Consider the following 14,121-nt stretch of genomic DNA (forward strand, 5'->3'; position numbering starts at 1 on the left):
TAATATGTGTGAGGGTACCCCAGGAGAGTTCCAAATGTGTGTGGGAAGAATATATATCCCACGGGGGTAAAATTGAAAAAAGTTGAAAAAAAATTTTTTGGACTTAGTCGTTTTTCCAGCGTTTATCAGACTTTCAGATAGGGGAAATGTCAGTGAGCGTTCCGATTTCAGTTCCAGAGCGATTCACCCAATGAGTCCTTGATATTTATTCGTTTTCAAACAATTTTTTGGATTTTTGAAAATTTCACTTTTTTTGTGAAAATATACACTAAATGAGGGAATAATATGTGTGAGGGTACCCCAGGAGAGTTCCAAATGTGTGTGGGTAGAATATATATCCCACGGGGGTAAAATTGAAAAAAGTTGAAAAAATTTTTTTTTTGGACTTAGTGATTTTTCTGGCGTTTATCAGACTTTCAGATAGGGGAAATGTCAGTGAGCGTTCCGATTTCAGTTCCAGAGCGATTCGCCCAATGAGTCCATGATATTTAGTAGTTTTCAGCCAATTATCTCGATTTTTGAAAATTTCACTTTTTTTGTGAAAATATACACTAAATGAGGGAATAATATGTGTGAGGGTACCCCAGGAGAGTTCCAAATGTGTGTGGGTAGAATATATATCCCACGGGGGTAAAATTGAAAAAAGTTGAAAAAATTTTTTTTTTGGACTTAGTGATTTTTCTGGCGTTTATCAGACTTTCAGATAGGGGAAATGTCAGTGAGCGTTCCGATTTCAGTTCCAGAGCGATTCGCCCAATGAGTCCTTGATATTTAGTAGTTTTCAGCCAATTATCTCGATTTTTGAAAATTTCACTTTTTTTTTGAAAATATACACTAAATGAGGGAATAATATGTGTGAGGGTACCCCAGGAGAGTTCCAAATGTGTGTGGGTAGAATATATATCCCACGGGGGTAAAATTGAAAAAAGTTGAAAAAAATTTTTTTTTGGACTTAGTCATTTTTCTGGCGTTTATCAGACTTTCTGATAGGGGAAATGTCAGTGAGCATTCCGATTTCAGTACCAGAGTGATTCACCCAATGAGTCCTTGATATTTAGTCGGTTTCAGCCAATTTTCTGGATTTTTGAAAATTTCACTTTTTTGTGAAAATATCCACTAAATGAGGGAATAATATGTGTGAGGGTACCCCAGGAGAGTTCCAAATGTGTGTGGGTAGAATATATATCCCACGGGGGTAAAATTGAAAAAAGTTGAAAAAAATTTTTTTTTGGACTTAGTCATTTTTCTGGCGTTTATCAGACTTTCTGATAGGGGAAATGTCAGTGAGCATTCCGATTTCAGTACCAGAGTGATTCACCCAATGAGTCCTTGATATTTATTCGTTTTCAGCCAATTTTCTGGATTTTTGAAAATTTCACTTTTTTGTGAAAATATCCACTAAATGAAGGAATAATATGTGTGAGGGTACCCCAGGAGAGTTCCAAATGTGTGTGGGAAGAATATATATCCCACGGGGGTAAAATTGAAAAAAGTTGAAAAAAAATTTTTTGGACTTAGTCGTTTTTCCAGCGTTTATCAGACTTTCAGATAGGGGAAATGTCAGTGAGCGTTCCGATTTCAGTTCCAGAGCGATTCACCCAATGAGTCCTTGATATTTAGTCGTTTTCAGACAATTTTTTGGATTTTTGAAAATTTCACTTTTTTGTGAAAATATCCACTAAATGAGGGAATAATATGTGTGAGGGTACCCCAGGAGAGTTCCAAATGTGTGTGGGTAGAATATATATCCCACGGGGGTAAAATTGAAAAAAGTTTAAAAAAAATTTTTTTTGGACTTAGTCATTTTTCTGGCGTTTATCAGACTTTCAGATAGGGGAAATGTCAGTGAGCATTCCGATTTCAGTACCAGAGTGATTCACCCAATGAGTCCTTGATATTTAGTCGGTTTCAGCCAATTTTCTGAATTTTTGAAAATTTCACTTTTTTGTGAAAATATCCACTAAATGAGGGAATAATATGTGTGAGGGTACCCCAGGAGAGTTCCAAATGTGTGTGGGAAGAATATATATCCCACGGGGGTAAAATTGAAAAAAGTTGAAAAAAAATTTTTTGGACTTAGTCGTTTTTCCAGCGTTTATCAGACTTTCAGATAGGGGAAATGTCAGTGAGCGTTCCGATTTCAGTTCCAGAGCGATTCACCCAATGAGTCCTTGATATTTATTCGTTTTCAAACAATTTTTTGGATTTTTGAAAATTTCACTTTTTTGTGAAAATATCCACTAAATGAGGGAATAATATGTGTGAGGGTACCCCAGGAGAGTTCCAAATGTGTGTGGGTAGAATATATATCCCACGGGGGTAAAATTGAAAAAAGTTTAAAAAAAATTTTTTTTGGACTTAGTGATTTTTCTGGCGTTTATCAGACTTTCAGATAGGGGAAATGTCAGTGAGCGTTCCGATTTCAGTTCCAGAGCGATTCGCCCAATGAGTCCTTGATATTTAGTAGTTTTCAGCCAATTATCTCGATTTTTGAAAATTTCACTTTTTTTTTGAAAATATACACTAAATGAGGGAATAATATGTGTGAGGGTACCCCAGGAGAGTTCCAAATGTGTGTGGGTAGAATATATATCCCACGGGGGTAAAATTGAAAAAAGTTAAAAAAAATTTTTTTTTGGACTTAGTCATTTTTCTGGCGTTTATCAGACTTTCTGATAGGGGAAATGTCAGTGAGCATTCCGATTTCAGTACCAGAGTGATTCACCCAATGAGTCCTTGATATTTAGTCGGTTTCAGCCAATTTTCTGGATTTTTGAAAATTTCACTTTTTTGTGAAAATATCCACTAAATGAGGGAATAATATGTGTGAGGGTACCCCAGGAGAGTTCCAAATGTGTGTGGGTAGAATATATATCCCACGGGGGTAAAATTGAAAAAAGTTGAAAAAAATTTTTTTTTGGACTTAGTCATTTTTCTGGCGTTTATCAGACTTTCTGATAGGGGAAATGTCAGTGAGCATTCCGATTTCAGTACCAGAGTGATTCACCCAATGAGTCCTTGATATTTATTCGTTTTCAGCCAATTTTCTGGATTTTTGAAAATTTCACTTTTTTGTGAAAATATCCACTAAATGAAGGAATAATATGTGTGAGGGTACCCCAGGAGAGTTCCAAATGTGTGTGGGAAGAATATATATCCCACGGGGGTAAAATTGAAAAAAGTTGAAAAAAAATTTTTTGGACTTAGTCGTTTTTCCAGCGTTTATCAGACTTTCAGATAGGGGAAATGTCAGTGAGCGTTCCGATTTCAGTTCCAGAGCGATTCACCCAATGAGTCCTTGATATTTAGTCGTTTTCAGACAATTTTTTGGATTTTTGAAAATTTCACTTTTTTGTGAAAATATCCACTAAATGAGGGAATAATATGTGTGAGGGTACCCCAGGAGAGTTCCAAATGTGTGTGGGTAGAATATATATCCCACGGGGGTAAAATTGAAAAAAGTTTAAAAAAAATTTTTTTTGGACTTAGTCATTTTTCTGGCGTTTATCAGACTTTCAGATAGGGGAAATGTCAGTGAGCATTCCGATTTCAGTACCAGAGTGATTCACCCAATGAGTCCTTGATATTTAGTCGGTTTCAGCCAATTTTCTGAATTTTTGAAAATTTCACTTTTTTGTGAAAATATCCACTAAATGAGGGAATAATATGTGTGAGGGTACCCCAGGAGAGTTCCAAATGTGTGTGGGAAGAATATATATCCCACGGGGGTAAAATTGAAAAAAGTTGAAAAAAAATTTTTTGGACTTAGTCGTTTTTCCAGCGTTTATCAGACTTTCAGATAGGGGAAATGTCAGTGAGCGTTCCGATTTCAGTTCCAGAGCGATTCACCCAATGAGTCCTTGATATTTATTCGTTTTCAAACAATTTTTTGGATTTTTGAAAATTTCACTTTTTTGTGAAAATATCCACTAAATGAGGGAATAATATGTGTGAGGGTACCCCAGGAGAGCTCCAAATGTGTGTGGGTAGAATATATATCCCACGGGGGTAAAATTGAAAAAAGTTTAAAAAAAATTTTTTTTGGACTTAGTCATTTTTCTGGCGTTTATCAGACTTTCAGATAGGGGAAATGTCAGTGAGCGTTCCGATTTCAGTTCCAGAGCGATTCGCCCAATGAGTCCTTGATATTTAGTAGTTTTCAGCCAATTATCTGGATTTTTGAAAATTTCACTTTTTTTGTGAAAATATACACTAAATGAGGGAATAATATGTGTGAGGGTACCCCAGGAGAGTTCCAAATGTGTGTGGGTAGAATATATATCCCACGGGGGTAAAATTGAAAAAAGTTGAAAAAATTTTTTTTTTGGACTTAGTGATTTTTCTGGCGTTTATCAGACTTTCAGATAGGGGAAATGTCAGTGAGCGTTCCGATTTCAGTTCCAGAGCGATTCGCCCAATGAGTCCATGATATTTAGTAGTTTTCAGCCAATTATCTCGATTTTTGAAAATTTCACTTTTTTTGTGAAAATATACACTAAATGAGGGAATAATATGTGTGAGGGTACCCCAGGAGAGTTCCAAATGTGTGTGGGTAGAATATATATCCCACGGGGGTAAAATTGAAAAAAGTTGAAAAAATTTTTTTTTTGGACTTAGTGATTTTTCTGGCGTTTATCAGACTTTCAGATAGGGGAAATGTCAGTGAGCGTTCCGATTTCAGTTCCAGAGCGATTCGCCCAATGAGTCCTTGATATTTAGTAGTTTTCAGCCAATTATCTCGATTTTTGAAAATTTCACTTTTTTTTTGAAAATATACACTAAATGAGGGAATAATATGTGTGAGGGTACCCCAGGAGAGTTCCAAATGTGTGTGGGTAGAATATATATCCCACGGGGGTAAAATTGAAAAAAGTTGAAAAAAATTTTTTTTTGGACTTAGTCATTTTTCTGGCGTTTATCAGACTTTCAGATAGGGGAAATGTCAGTGAGTGTTCCGATTTCAGTTCCAGAGCGATTCGCTCAATGAGCCATTGCTATTTAGTCGTTTTCAGCCAATTTTCTGGATTTTTGAAAATTTCACTTTTTTGTCAAAATATCCACTAAATGAGGGAATAATATGTGTGAGGGTACCCCAGGAGAGTTCCAAATGTGTGTGGGTAGAATATATATCCCACGGGGGTAAAATTGAAAAAAGTTGAAAAAAATTTTTTTTTGGACTTAGTCATTTTTCTGGCGTTTATCAGACTTTCTGATAGGGGAAATGTCAGTGAGCATTCCGATTTCAGTACCAGAGTGATTCACCCAATGAGTCCTTGATATTTAGTCGTTTTCAGCCAATATTTTGGATTTTTGAAAATTTCACTTTTTTGTCAAAATATCCACTAAATGAGGGAATAATATGTGTGAGGGTACCCCAGGAGAGTTCCAAATCTGTGTGGGTAGAATATATATCCCACGGGGGTAAAATTGAAAAAAGTTTAAAAAAATTTTTTTTGGACTTAGTCATTTTTCTGGCGTTTATCAGACTTTCAGGTAGGGGAAATGTCAGTGAGCATTCCGATTTCAGTTCCAGACTGATTCACCCAATGAGTCCTTGATATTTAGTCGTTTTCAGCCAATTTTCTGGATTTTTGAAAATTTCACTTTTTTGTGAAAATATCCACTAAATGAGGGAATAATATGTGTGAGGGTACCCCAGGAGAGTTCCAAATGTGTGTGGGTAGAATATATATCCCACGGGGGTAAAATTGAAAAAAGTTGAAAAAAATTTTTTTTTGGACTTAGTCATTTTTCTGGCGTTTATCAGACTTTCATATAGGGGAAATGTCAGTGAGCATTCCGATTTCAGTTCCAGACTGATTCACCCAATGAGTCCTTGATATTTAGTCGTTTTCAGACAATTTTTTGGATTTTTGAAAATTTCACTTTTTTGTGAAAATATCCACTAAATGAGGGAATAATATGTGTGAGGGTACCCCAGGAGAGTTCCAAATGTGTGTGGGTAGAATATATATCCCACGGGGGTAAAATTGAAAAAAGTTTAAAAAAATTTTTTTTTGGACTTAGTCATTTTTCTGGCGTTTATCAGACTTTCAGATAGGGGAAATGTCAGTGAGCGTTCCGATTTCAGTTCCAGAGCGATTCGCCCAATGAGTCCTTGATATTTAGTAGTTTTCAGCCAATTATCTCGATTTTTGAAAATTTCACTTTTTTTGTGAAAATATACACTAAATGAGGGAATAATATGTGTGAGGGTACCCCAGGAGAGTTCCAAATGTGTGTGGGTAGAATATATATCCCACGGGGGTAAAATTGAAAAAAGTTGAAAAAAATTTTTTTTTGGACTTAGTCATTTTTCTGGCGTTTATCAGACTTTCTGATAGGGGAAATGTCAGTGAGCATTCCGATTTCAGTACCAGAGTGATTCACCCAATGAGTCCTTGATATTTAGTCGGTTTCAGCCAATTTTCTGGATTTTTGAAAATTTCACTTTTTTGTGAAAATATCCACTAAATGAGGGAATAATATGTGTGAGGGTACCCCAGGAGAGTTCCAAATGTGTGTGGGTAGAATATATATCCCACGGGGGTAAAATTGAAAAAAGTTGAAAAAAATTTTTTTTTGGACTTAGTCATTTTTCTGGCGTTTATCAGACTTTCTGATAGGGGAAATGTCAGTGAGCATTCCGATTTCAGTACCAGAGTGATTCACCCAATGAGTCCTTGATATTTAGTCGGTTTCAGCCAATTTTCTGAATTTTTGAAAATTTCACTTTTTTGTGAAAATATCCACTAAATGAGGGAATAATATGTGTGAGGGTACCCCAGGAGAGTTCCAAATGTGTGTGGGAAGAATATATATCCCACGGGGGTAAAATTGAAAAAAGTTGAAAAAAAATTTTTTGGACTTAGTCGTTTTTCCAGCGTTTATCAGACTTTCAGATAGGGGAAATGTCAGTGAGCGTTCCGATTTCAGTTCCAGAGCGATTCACCCAATGAGTCCTTGATATTTATTCGTTTTCAAACAATTTTTTGGATTTTTGAAAATTTCACTTTTTTGTGAAAATATCCACTAAATGAGGGAATAATATGTGTGAGGGTACCCCAGGAGAGTTCCAAATGTGTGTGGGTAGAATATATATCCCACGGGGGTAAAATTGAAAAAAGTTTAAAAAAAATTTTTTTTGGACTTAGTCATTTTTCTGGCGTTTATCAGACTTTCAGATAGGGGAAATGTCAGTGAGCGTTCCGATTTCAGTTCCAGAGCGATTCGCCCAATGAGTCCTTGATATTTAGTAGTTTTCAGCCAATTATCTGGATTTTTGAAAATTTCACTTTTTTTGTGAAAATATACACTAAATGAGGGAATAATATGTGTGAGGGTACCCCAGGAGAGTTCCAAATGTGTGTGGGTAGAATATATATCCCACGGGGGTAAAATTGAAAAAAGTTGAAAAAATTTTTTTTTTGGACTTAGTGATTTTTCTGGCGTTTATCAGACTTTCAGATAGGGGAAATGTCAGTGAGCGTTCCGATTTCAGTTCCAGAGCGATTCGCCCAATGAGTCCATGATATTTAGTAGTTTTCAGCCAATTATCTCGATTTTTGAAAATTTCACTTTTTTTGTGAAAATATACACTAAATGAGGGAATAATATGTGTGAGGGTACCCCAGGAGAGTTCCAAATGTGTGTGGGTAGAATATATATCCCACGGGGGTAAAATTGAAAAAAGTTGAAAAAATTTTTTTTTTGGACTTAGTGATTTTTCTGGCGTTTATCAGACTTTCAGATAGGGGAAATGTCAGTGAGCGTTCCGATTTCAGTTCCAGAGCGATTCGCCCAATGAGTCCTTGATATTTAGTAGTTTTCAGCCAATTATCTCGATTTTTGAAAATTTCACTTTTTTTTTGAAAATATACACTAAATGAGGGAATAATATGTGTGAGGGTACCCCAGGAGAGTTCCAAATGTGTGTGGGTAGAATATATATCCCACGGGGGTAAAATTGAAAAAAGTTGAAAAAAATTTTTTTTTGGACTTAGTCATTTTTCTGGCGTTTATCAGACTTTCAGATAGGGGAAATGTCAGTGAGTGTTCCGATTTCAGTTCCAGAGCGATTCGCTCAATGAGCCATTGCTATTTAGTCGTTTTCAGCCAATTTTCTGGATTTTTGAAAATTTCACTTTTTTGTCAAAATATCCACTAAATGAGGGAATAATATGTGTGAGGGTACCCCAGGAGAGTTCCAAATGTGTGTGGGTAGAATATATATCCCACGGGGGTAAAATTGAAAAAAGTTGAAAAAAATTTTTTTTTGGACTTAGTCATTTTTCTGGCGTTTATCAGACTTTCTGATAGGGGAAATGTCAGTGAGCATTCCGATTTCAGTACCAGAGTGATTCACCCAATGAGTCCTTGATATTTAGTCGTTTTCAGCCAATATTTTGGATTTTTGAAAATTTCACTTTTTTGTCAAAATATCCACTAAATGAGGGAATAATATGTGTGAGGGTACCCCAGGAGAGTTCCAAATCTGTGTGGGTAGAATATATATCCCACGGGGGTAAAATTGAAAAAAGTTTAAAAAAATTTTTTTTGGACTTAGTCATTTTTTTGGCGTTTATCAGACTTTCAGGTAGGGGAAATGTCAGTGAGCATTCCGATTTCAGTTCCAGACTGATTCACCCAATGAGTCCTTGATATTTAGTCGTTTTCAGCCAATTTTCTGGATTTTTGAAAATTTCACTTTTTTGTGAAAATATCCACTAAATGAGGGAATAATATGTGTGAGGGTACCCCAGGAGAGTTCCAAATGTGTGTGGGTAGAATATATATCCCACGGGGGTAAAATTGAAAAAAGTTGAAAAAAATTTTTTTTTGGACTTAGTCATTTTTCTGGCGTTTATCAGACTTTCATATAGGGGAAATGTCAGTGAGCATTCCGATTTCAGTTCCAGACTGATTCACCCAATGAGTCCTTGATATTTAGTCGTTTTCAGACAATTTTTTGGATTTTTGAAAATTTCACTTTTTTGTGAAAATATCCACTAAATGAGGGAATAATATGTGTGAGGGTACCCCAGGAGAGTTCCAAATGTGTGTGGGTAGAATATATATCCCACGGGGGTAAAATTGAAAAAAGTTTAAAAAAATTTTTTTTTGGACTTAGTCATTTTTCTGGCGTTTATCAGACTTTCAGATAGGGGAAATGTCAGTGAGCGTTCCGATTTCAGTTCCAGAGCGATTCGCCCAATGAGTCCTTGATATTTAGTAGTTTTCAGCCAATTATCTCGATTTTTGAAAATTTCACTTTTTTTGTGAAAATATACACTAAATGAGGGAATAATATGTGTGAGGGTACCCCAGGAGAGTTCCAAATGTGTGTGGGTAGAATATATATCCCACGGGGGTAAAATTGAAAAAAGTTGAAAAAAATTTTTTTTTGGACTTAGTCATTTTTCTGGCGTTTATCAGACTTTCTGATAGGGGAAATGTCAGTGAGCATTCCGATTTCAGTACCAGAGTGATTCACCCAATGAGTCCTTGATATTTAGTCGGTTTCAGCCAATTTTCTGGATTTTTGAAAATTTCACTTTTTTGTGAAAATATCCACTAAATGAGGGAATAATATGTGTGAGGGTACCCCAGGAGAGTTCCAAATGTGTGTGGGTAGAATATATATCCCACGGGGGTAAAATTGAAAAAAGTTTAAAAAAATTTTTTTTTGGACTTAGTCATTTTTCTGGCGTTTATCAGAATTTCAGATAGGGGAAATGTCAGTGAGCGTTCCGATTTCAGTTCCAGAGCGATTCGCCCAATGAGTCCTTGATATTTAGTAGTTTTCAGCCAATTATCTCGATTTTTGAAAATTTCACTTTTTTTGTGAAAATGTACACTAAATGAGGGAATAACATGTGTGAGGGTACCCCAGGAGAGTTCCAAATGTGTGTGGGTAGAATATATATCCCACGGGGGTAAAATTGAAAAAAGTTTAAAAAAAATTTTTTTTGGACTTAGTCATTTTTCTGGCGTTTATCAGACTTTCAGATAGGGGAAATGTCAGTGAGCATTCCGATTTCAGTACCAGAGTGATTCACCCAATGAGTCCTTGATATTTAGTCGGTTTCAGCCAATTTTCTGAATTTTTGAAAATTTCACTTTTTTGTGAAAATATCCACTAAATGAGGGAATAATATGTGTGAGGGTACCCCAGGAGAGTTCCAAATGTGTGTGGGAAGAATATATATCCCACGGGGGTAAAATTGAAAAAAGTTGAAAAAAAATTTTTTGGACTTAGTCGTTTTTCCAGCGTTTATCAGAGTTTCAGATAGGGGAAATGTCAGTGAGCGTTCCGATTTCAGTTCCAGAGCGATTCACCCAATGAGTCCTTGATATTTATTCGTTTTCAAACAATTTTTTGGATTTTTGAAAATTTCACTTTTTTGTGAAAATATCCACTAAATGAGGGAATAATATGTGTGAGGGTACCCCAGGAGAGTTCCAAATGTGTGTGGGTAGAATATATATCCCACGGGGGTAAAATTGAAAAAAGTTTAAAAAAAATTTTTTTTGGACTTAGTCATTTTTCTGGCGTTTATCAGACTTTCAGATAGGGGAAATGTCAGTGAGCGTTCCGATTTCAGTTCCAGAGCGATTCGCCCAATGAGTCCTTGATATTTAGTAGTTTTCAGCCAATTAAGGATTTTTGAAAATTTCACTTTTTTTGTGAAAATATACACTAAATGAGGGAATAATATGTGTGAGGGTACCCCAGGAGAGTTCCAAATGTGTGTGGGTAGAATATATATCCCACGGGGGTAAAATTGAAAAAAGTTGAAAAAATTTTTTTTTTGGACTTAGTGATTTTTCTGGCGTTTATCAGACTTTCAGATAGGGGAAATGTCAGTGAGCGTTCCGATTTCAGTTCCAGAGCGATTCGCCCAATGAGTCCATGATATTTAGTAGTTTTCAGCCAATTATCTCGATTTTTGAAAATTTCACTTTTTTTGTGAAAATATACACTAAATGAGGGAATAATATGTGTGAGGGTACCCCAGGAGAGTTCCAAATGTGTGTGGGTAGAATATATATCCCACGGGGGTAAAATTGAAAAAAGTTGAAAAAATTTTTTTTTTGGACTTAGTGATTTTTCTGGCGTTTATCAGACTTTCAGATAGGGGAAATGTCAGTGAGCGTTCCGATTTCAGTTCCAGAGCGATTCGCCCAATGAGTCCTTGATATTTAGTCGTTTTCAGCCAATTTTCTGGATTTTTGAAAATTTCACTTTTTTGTGAAAATATCCACTAAATGAGGGAATAATATGTGTGAGGGTACCCCAGGAGAGTTCCAAATGTGTGTGGGAAGAATATATATCCCACGGGGGTAAAATTGAAAAAAGTTGAAAAAAAATCTTTTGGACTTAGTCGTTTTTCCAGCGTTTATCAGACTTTCAGATAGGGGAAATGTCAGTGAGCGTTCCGATTTCAGTTCCAGAGCGATTCACCCAATGAGTCCTTGATATTTAGTCGTTTTCAGACAATTTTTTGGATTTTTGAAAATTTCACTTTTTTGTGAAAATATCCACTAAATGAGGGAATAATATGTGTGAGGGTACCCCAGGAGAGTTCCAAATGTGTGTGGGTAGAATATATATCCCACGGGGGTAAAATTGAAAAAAGTTGAAAAAATTTTTTTTTTGGACTTAGTCATTTTTCTGGCGTTTATCAGACTTTCAGATAGGGGAAATGTCAGTGAGCGTTCCGATTTCAGTTCCAGAGCGATTCGCCCAATGAGTCCTTGATATTTAGTAGTTTTCAGCCAATTATCTGGATTTTTGAAAATTTCACTTTTTTTGTGAAAATATACACTAAATGAGGGAATAATATGTGTGAGGGTACCCCAGGAGAGTTCCAAATGTGTGTGGGTAGAATATATATCCCACGGGGGTAAAATTGAAAAAAGTTGAAAAAATTTTTTTTTTGGACTTAGTGATTTTTCTGGCGTTTATCAGACTTTCAGATAGGGGAAATGTCAGTGAGCGTTCCGATTTCAGTTCCAGAGCGATTCGCCCAATGAGTCCATGATATTTAGTAGTTTTCAGCCAATTATCTCGATTTTTGAAAATTTCACTTTTTTTGTGAAAATATACACTAAATGAGGGAATAATATGTGTGAGGGTACCCCAGGAGAGTTCCAAATGTGTGTGGGTAGAATATATATCCCACGGGGGTAAAATTGAAAAAAGTTGAAAAAATTTTTTTTTTGGACTTAGTGATTTTTCTGGCGTTTATCAGACTTTCAGATAGGGGAAATGTCAGTGAGCGTTCCGATTTCAGTTCCAGAGCGATTCGCCCAATGAGTCCTTGATATTTAGTAGTTTTCAGCCAATTATCTCGATTTTTGAAAATTTCACTTTTTTTGTGAAAATATACACTAAATGAGGGAATAATATGTGTGAGGGTACCCCAGGAGAGTTCCAAATGTGTGTGGGTAGAATATATATCCCACGGGGGTAAAATTGAAAAAAGTTTAAAAAAAATTTTTTTTGGACTTAGTCATTTTTCTGGCGTTTATCAGACTTTCAGATAGGGGAAATGTCAGTGAGCATTCCGATTTCAGTACCAGAGTGATTCACCCAATGAGTCCTTGATATTTAGTCGGTTTCAGCCAATTTTCTGAATTTTTGAAAATTTCACTTTTTTGTGAAAATATCCACTAAATGAGGGAATAATATGTGTGAGGGTACCCCAGGAGAGTTCCAAATGTGTGTGGGAAGAATATATATCCCACGGGGGTAAAATTGAAAAAAGTTGAAAAAAAATTTTTTGGACTTAGTCGTTTTTCCAGCGTTTATCAGACTTTCAGATAGGGGAAATGTCAGTGAGCGTTCCGATTTCAGTTCCAGAGCGATTCACCCAATGAGTCCTTGATATTTATTCGTTTTCAAACAATTTTTTGGATTTTTGAAAATTTCACTTTTTTGTGAAAATATCCACTAAATGAGGGAATAATATGTGTGAGGGTACCCCAGGAGAGTTCCAAATGTGTGTGGGTAGAATATATATCCCACGGGGGTAAAATTGAAAAAAGTTTAAAAAAAATTTTTTTTGGACTTAGTCATTTTTCTGGCGTTTATCAGACTTTCAGATAGGGGAAATGTCAGTGAGCGTTCCGATTTCAGTTCCAGAGCGATTCGCCCAATGAGTCCTTGATATTTAGTAGTTTTCAGCCAATTAAGGATTTTTGAAAATTTCACTTTTTTTGTGAAAATATACACTAAATGAGGGAATAATATGTGTGAGGGTACCCCAGGAGAGTTCCAAATGTGTGTGGGTAGAATATATATCCCACGGGGGTAAAATTGAAAAAAGTTGAAAAAATTTTTTTTTTGGACTTAGTGATTTTTCTGGCGTTTATCAGACTTTCAGATAGGGGAAATGTCAGTGAGCGTTCCGATTTCAGTTCCAGAGCGATTCGCCCAATGAGTCCATGATATTTAGTAGTTTTCAGCCAATTATCTCGATTTTTGAAAATTTCACTTTTTTTGTGAAAATATACACTAAATGAGGGAATAATATGTGTGAGGGTACCCCAGGAGAGTTCCAAATGTGTGTGGGTAGAATATATATCCCACGGGGGTAAAATTGAAAAAAGTTGAAAAAATTTTTTTTTTGGACTTAGTGATTTTTCTGGCGTTTATCAGACTTTCAGATAGGGGAAATGTCAGTGAGCGTTCCGATTTCAGTTCCAGAGCGATTCGCCCAATGAGTCCTTGATATTTAGTAGTTTTCAGCCAATTATCTCGATTTTTGAAAATTTCACTTTTTTTGTGAAAATATACACTAAATGAGGGAATAATATGTGTGAGGGTACCCCAGGAGAGTTCCAAATGTGTGTGGGTAGAATATATATCCCACGGGGGTAAAATTGAAAAAAGTTTAAAAAAAATTTTTTTTGGACTTAGTCATTTTTCTGGCGTTTATCAGACTTTCAGATAGGGGAAATGTCAGTGAGCATTCCGATTTCAGTACCAGAGTGATTCACCCAATGAGTCCTTGATATTTAGTCGGTTTCAGCCAATTTTCTGAATTTTTGAAAATTTCACTTTTTTGTGAAAATATCCACTAAATGAGGGAATAATATGTGTGAGGGTACCCCAGG

The sequence above is a fragment of the Phyllobates terribilis genome, unplaced genomic scaffold, assembly GCF_046119375.1.
Source record: "Phyllobates terribilis strain yellow unplaced genomic scaffold, ASM4611937v1 Scaffold_2__4_contigs__length_985480577, whole genome shotgun sequence".
Taxonomy (NCBI): domain Eukaryota; kingdom Metazoa; phylum Chordata; class Amphibia; order Anura; family Dendrobatidae; genus Phyllobates; species Phyllobates terribilis.